At 37.0% G+C, this 7487-nt stretch overlaps 1 pseudogene; it reads right to left on the bottom strand.

The window, feature by feature from the left end:
* Positions 1-2097: 2097 nt before the first annotated feature.
* LOC130080308 (lipocalin-like) lies at positions 2098-4891 on the bottom strand (annotated as a pseudogene).
* Positions 4892-7487: the final 2596 nt, after the last annotated feature.

Genomic DNA, 7487 nt, shown 5'->3' with positions numbered 1-7487 from the left:
CAGCATACAGCCACCACAGCAGCAGCACCGCCGGTCGCCATGTCTCAGCGCTTTTATGAAGAGGACGCAACTGCACGCACTTTGGGCATGCACGCGCATCCCGGGTTTGAGAAAACCTGGTACCGTGGCGTGACGTTTAAAAAGAAATTTGTACCGACTTGGTACCGAAGTGCCGGGTCTTTGACAACACTCATAAACGTTGGCTGCGCTGTTTCTTACCTTGCTCTACGTTGACTTTACTAACGTTAGTTCCAGCTTCACCGTCACCACCTTTTTAAAAATATTTGTTTAGGGCATCTCGAAGGCCTCTATTTTCTTCTTCTCTTTTCTTTTCTGAGCACCGGACTTGTGTTGACCGGACATTTTGAGCGTAACGTTAGCCTACTGAACTTCAAATCAAATGACAACATCATATTTCGATCAGTGGCCAAACCATTTTTGTTTGGGGGGGGGGGGGGGGGGGGGGGTCTTGACCACTATTTCAAGGACAATTAGGAAGAAAACGAATAAAAAGCTTTTATGTAACTCAAATATTAGATATTTTTTCAACAAATATGCCTATTTTATTTATTTTTTTAACAATTATTCCATAATTTAATGAGGGCCCAGTTCTGGGCCCCCCTCCCTACCCTGGGCCCGGGACAACAGACCCGTTTGTCCGCCCCTGTCGGCGGGCCTGCCAGTGGCGTAGACAGGGGAGGGGCCATGGGGGCCAGTACCAATACCCATTACCAGTGGCATAGACAAGGGAGGGGCCATGGCTCACTCAACAGTCCCTTGCCGTGACCTAGTGGACTAACAATTTAAGACGAAGACGATGATACTGGATGTGACATATCAGCAGAAAGCCGATTTTGTCCAGTCAGATTCGAGGATCGGAACTAAATGTTATAGCCTATACAAATAGCCTAACGAGCTTATTGTCAGGTTTATGTTCTGTTATGTGGACCCTTATTTTGACGTTATCTTCTGTTTACTTAACTTCCTATTTCAACGCTGTTCAGTAACATTGGTTACTGAAAATGTCCTCGTTTTTGTGCATGCTGACCTCATCGTAACACTTATTTATATAGCAACAAATAAATATAAAGAAATAAATGGCGATAATACCGCATATCGCACTCTATTGAGCCACTCAAAATTACCGCAAGGGAAATTCCTTCACCGCGTCAGCCCTAGTTGTGTGGTACAATCTGGCTAATTTCTTGAAATTTGTGTCAAGCAAAGTGAACGAAACGAGTCTCAAATTTAATTTAGTGTGTAATGTATGTGTTTTCTATGAAGATAGAATTCACAGAAGTTAGTGACAAAACGTCATGACATCCAGAAACATTCTCAAATAAAAAACATAAATATAAATAGCAACGTAAATAAAATATTACTAAAATATATAAATAAATAATACTAAAATAACTATCAAGCTATTCTAAACTGTTTTTATAAGATATATATAATTTAGGTAGTTAAACTAAAGCTACCCTTTTGAAAAAGTAGCTATCTAACATAAAGTATGGATGATATTATACAATCATATGCACAAGGCTAATTAGCCTTGGCATATTTAGATTTAGTCTAATCATCAATGCAAATTTACTGCAACTATGCAAATGTAATAGGATGTGGATAAAAGTTATTATTATTATATTGCATTATATTAATAAAGTTATATTAATTAATTAATTGTGTATTTATTAGATTAATATACTTCTGTATTGTTCTAGCAAGGCTGTTCTATTTATTTATTTATTTATTTATTTTGCCCATGTATAAGGTTGTGAGGATTTGTGTAAAGGTTATATCCTAATGATGAGTTTTATTATTTTTGTGAGTTGTACTCATATTCACAGATTGGATTTTTTTATTTATTACAGTTTTTCACTTCTGAAAAGTGAAAAGTTAACAGCATTGAATAAATGCCATTAAAAGAAAATAAGGTATCACTGTTTATTGCTGAGTTTAAAGCTTACTGATCTTCAAATGATCTGGATATCTACAGTTTTACATATAAACACAACATAAGATCAGCCCTCTGTATTAATTGTGGCCCTGCCCATTACCATGCCAATCCCTCCGAGAGTTGTCATGACAGAAATGTGTTTAAGACGCAAAGAGGAACTGATGATTCCATACAAAGAGGCCAGAAGCAGAAAGATCTTGATTTTCCATTGAGATGATCAGACCAACTGTTTGTTTTTGTCTTTCTGTGGTTGAAGAGACACTTGAGCAACTTATAGCATTCACCTGCAAAACAGTAGTTAAAAGTTAGTTTTAAAAAACCATTATTGTACTGTATCAGTGACCACAGGAATTGAGACAACGTACCATTCTTTGTCAGTATGGCAATGTTTTCCTCAAGGATGCCAGTGTCCAGGCAAAACTGCCTAAACTTTTCCTTCAAGTCATCAGTTATTTTTGCGGTACGGGCTGTAACCGAGACACATTCAGAGTCTGTTTAGCATCTTTTCACAAAAACGTTTCAGCTATGTTGTGAAATTTAGACAAAGAGAGCTCTTACTGTGGAGTATGTTGAGAACCTCAGATTTCCCTTCCTTGGTCTTGATGGTGTGAAAGATAGCATACTCATCAAATTTGCCAACTCATCAAAAATCAACCACGCGCATGTCATTGTCATTTCCCCAACCTGATAGAATCAGACACATTTAGGCCAAAGATACAAAAGTATGAGGATAAAGAGCAATCTGACTATTAGCTAAAAGCAAAAGCAGGAAGACTAACGCTTGTTGTAGACAAAGCGTCCAGAAATCTGTTTTCTCTGCAAGATTTTTCAGCTTGAAGCAGGAACCATCACTCCTAAGAAACAAGTAAAGCATTTCAAATTATTTCTAGCATGAGAACAATCATCCAGACTATTATTATTTAAGGCGAGATTCCATCCATCCATCGCCTCAGCCGATTTATATAATATTTGTTTCCTAATTTGTTTTTATTTTCCTGGATGACAAGAATTTTTTTATATCTTCCTATTGCTCTTCCATGGCAAGCAACTGTGAATTTTCAGCTTTTGTGTAACACATTTCTACAAAAATAAATGTACTGTATGAATACAAATGTATTATACAGTACTGCTGTAGCCACTGCTATTTAGGGTTGTGATGTTCCTCCATGTTCAAAAATAGTAATGATTGTTCTGGCTCACACGATGAAACAATGTTGAGAAGTTGTGAAGAGTTTGACAATTTCACTGAGAATCAACTCATGACTTTTGATAAACAAGCCGTGTGCACTTAGTTATTGTGCAAATTGTTGACAATTGTACTTACTCTTTTGAACATATGTGCCAAAACAAAATTAAATCAAGTCAATTAAATCAATAAGAAATTCAAATCTGATGTGAACAAGAAACTAACTGTTCAGAGATCTGAATTTTTGGTCCCACTTTATATTACGTGGCTTTAAAGGGATAGTTCGGCCAAAAATTATATTTAAACCATGCATTACTCACCCTCAAGCCGTTCGAGATGCATATGTCAATCTTGTTTCAGACGAACACATTTTCAGTTATTTTAGAAAATGTCTTAGACCCTTCAGTGGATATAATGTGAAGCAATGGGGTCCACATCCTTCAAGTCCCAAAATGTGCATATATCCTTCACAGAAGTCATCCATCCGGCTCCAGGGGGATAAACGAAGGCCTTATGAGGGTAATCCGTGCGGTTTTGTCGTAAAAATATACATATTTAAAACTTTATAAATGAAAATATCTGACTTCCGGCAACGATCGACGCGCGTTCACGGGTGATGTTTTGCTCTGCTCTCTGCATAGCTCTCTGGCTGCGCGGGCGCGTTCGTTCTACGTCACGACGCTACGTCCTACCTCGTACGCCGACTTCCATCACCCGTGGACGCGCGTCGATCGTTGCCGGAAGTCAGATATTTTTATTTATAAAGTTTTAAATATGTATATTTTTACGACAAAACCGCACGGATTACCCTCATAAGGCCTTCGTTTATCCCCCTGGAGCCGGATGGATTACTTCTGTGAAGGATATATGCACATTTTGGGACTTGAAGGAGGTGGACCCCATTGCTTCACATTATATCCACTGAAGGGTCTAAGACATTTTCTAAAATAACTGAAAATGTGTTCGTCTGAAACAAGATTGACATATGCATCTCGAACGGCTTGAGGGTGAGTAATGCATCGTTTAAATATCATTTTTGGCCGAACTATCCCTTTAAGTACTATGTACTTACATCGAAAAATAAATACAATGTACCTATTGTGTTCATGTTGCATTGTAAAACGCTTTTGCTGCTATTGAGATGTGATACGGGTAAGGTTAGGGTCAGGTGTGGTGGTATGGGTTGGTTTAAGGCTGGGTTAAGGTGTAAGGGAAGGGTCAACTGTGTAATTACAAATTAATTACAGCTGTAATTACATGGTGGTATTTAAAAAATATAAGTACAATGTAAAAAAATGTATGTACACAATAAGTCCACTGTATCAAATTATTAATTTCAATGTAAGTACATAAAGCCACTTAATATAAAGTGGGACCGGATTTTTTGTTTTAAGAGAAAAAAAAATCTCATTCAAGAATTGAGCCAAAGCGATTGTGAGAAAAATTGTGTTACTTAAACAATATTTCAGATTTTTTTTAATACAAAACAATTGTCTTGTAATGCACGTCAATGATATATAGTTAATCTATTATCAATTGTTTGACCCTATTCACATGTGGTGCCTTGCCTTAACACTATAACAAAGCTAATACTAAAGCTTATACTTTAGATGAGTGTAACTGAGTTCAAGGTCTCCATCTTCAGTAGGCACCAGCATAGCAGTTCCCATCTTCATGTCAGCCTTGTAAGTTTTGACAAAATGTTTTGCATTTGTAGCAAAGCCAACGAGATACCACTTTCCTACCATAGGCAGAGAATGGAAAACATGAATATATAACACGCCTCTGATAATACCGAGATAATTTAATTTACAGTATTTTGAAGTAAAATCACAAGATACATTTTTTAACCTTTCCGAGGTCGAAGTCAGTCATGGCAACTTTAGCAGAGGCAAAAACCACAAACAAAAGAACGCACAGTATTCTCAATTCGACAGTCTTCATGGCTGTATATGTGTAGGGTTCACTCTCTGTATGCAGTTCAGAAGGCAAATTTAGAGAAAATGAATGGCAACACCTGTTTTATATCGCATAATTACCCTCCTTAACTCCCATAGTCTTGCCTTGTTATGGCCCTCTGACTGATGCCCTCATTTGGCCTTTTGAATGCATGCAAACATGATTGTTGAAGACAATGACTGAATCAAGCATCCTGAAGGTCATGTTGTGGCATAAATAAAAACATTTGTAATAAAATGCAATGCAAAATATCAAAATGCATTGTATCCAAATCAGCATTCGGTCTTGTGCAGTCTTTCAATTTTATGTGCCTAATGTGCTTATGTGGTAATTGTAAATAGCAGGTGCTACAGAAACTCTAAGTTGATTCATGCTCTTTTCTGTGTTTGAGGTTTTTCCCATGAGAAAATGATTTCCTTGGATGCATTTTGGAATGATGGATGTACAACATGTTCACCCCTTGTGGACAGGCAGAGTCTTGTTTTAAGATTTACACCACACTAACCTCACCAATATTCCCTTGCTTTGTTTCATAAGTAGTTTTTTGTTACATCTAGAATGGCTTGAGGAAAATCACCACTTTCGAAGCTTATATTCGAAGAAACCAGATATTCATGATTAGGGGATGCATCCACCGAAATATCTATGGTGGATAAAGTCCTGCTTATACCATTGAAAATAATATTGAAAGCTGTAGTATGTCTATTGTTCTTCAAACTAACAAAGTATCATTTTTAAACCGCAAAATAACTGAGTGTAAGGCAAGGGTCACAGCACAGAGAATCCAAATAAAATCAAAATGCAGATAAACCAAGTTCAAGGAGAGGCAGGATCAAAACAAAATGAGGTAACAAAATAATCAAGGGAGAAGCGTCCCATTCAGGAGGTGATACAATTATCAGGTACGAAGGTCCTTTTAAAATAAATAAATCTTTAATGAAACCTAGTGTTGCTCATGAACGATTCATTTGGAATGACTCAAAATGTCAAACGTCAAAAAGGTTGTCGCAGAAAGTGATTTGTTCATTGTTTTTGTTCTACTCATGCGCAACAGGAAACAGAAGTTATTAGTTCACCTTCCGAGTTCAAGTTGTTCGTTCTTTCGTCACATGACAGCTGCAGAGAAATCAATTTCAACTTACAGCTTTTGTCCCCCAAGGGGCAATTGTTTTTGTGGCAAGACATTCGGACAGACAGACCATAATATACAGAAATTACAACATACAAAACCAGAATAAATACAGAAATACCACAAACGACACTGCTGACTGACACAGAACCTGATTTCACCAAATGTGTTCCTGGATAACATCTTTGTTGATCCTGGAACAACATTCCAATCAACCAATCAAAGTTTACAGTTAATGTCAAGTTTAGGCTTAGGTGCTTCTACATCAGTGTTATTCACCTGTCATTTCCCTCTGATATTAGGGATATCTCACTCTCCTCTCTGCGTTCTCTGTTAAGAAGGCAAGAATCCAGCCAACTCTTTTAAAATAAAGACCAACATACGGGGTTGAACTGTATTAAAAGCGGATGAAAAGTTATTCGAATGGTAATGATATTTTATTGTGACTGACTATCAAGGGGATGGAAAGGCGTAGCGCCAAACACCAGTCCCAAACAGATGAATAAAATAAAACTAAAACTAGCTTGCGGTGCGTAGATCCAAAAAAAACCCTAAAAAATCAGAAAAAAGATCCGCTCACGAAAATTGGCCAAAAAGCTCACAAGATTTAATTGAACAGAGGCCACAAATAAAGTGCAAAAAAAGTGCAAGGTGGGCAAAATGTTTTCGGGTTCAACCCTTCATCAGTGCCACATTTTGTGTGTGGATCTTTTTTCTGAATTGAGACTGACTATGAAATGATAATAATGGTAACTATGATATTTTAGGTCCTGCTTTAAGGCAAGTTCCCAGACTAGGGAGGTCAGCTATTATATACATATTGATTTGTCTTTATCAGAGCCCTTGCGGCTGCCAATTGACAAAAGAAAGAGGTTGTTCAGGTTGTACAAGATGATAAGTTAAGTTTTGAATTAATCATTAATTTCTTAGAACTTGTAAACGCGATTCAAAGTGATAAATGATCTCTATCACTAGTTGAAACAATGCACTTGCCAAAATAACTCCACAAATAGTAGAACATACTGCACGTGAATATTTAAGTGATATTATTACATTTAAGAGTATATTAGGTGTCCAAACACATATTTGGACCACTGTATGTCCAGAAAGAAAAACTCCTATGATGTGTTAAACATGATACAGATCTGGCAAAAGGCCTTTATGAAAGTATCACACTTCAAAGCTGCTGATTGTCCAAGGCAAGCTCTTTTTTTTTTTTTTAAACCAAACTAATCCCGGTCAGTTTAGATAAGAAT

This window comes from Rhinichthys klamathensis, unplaced genomic scaffold (assembly GCF_029890125.1).
Source record: "Rhinichthys klamathensis goyatoka isolate OS25496 unplaced genomic scaffold, OSU_Roscu_1.1 h1tg000032l_1, whole genome shotgun sequence".
Classification (NCBI taxonomy): domain Eukaryota; kingdom Metazoa; phylum Chordata; class Actinopteri; order Cypriniformes; family Leuciscidae; genus Rhinichthys; species Rhinichthys klamathensis.
This window is presented reverse-complemented; position numbering and strand designations above follow the sequence as displayed.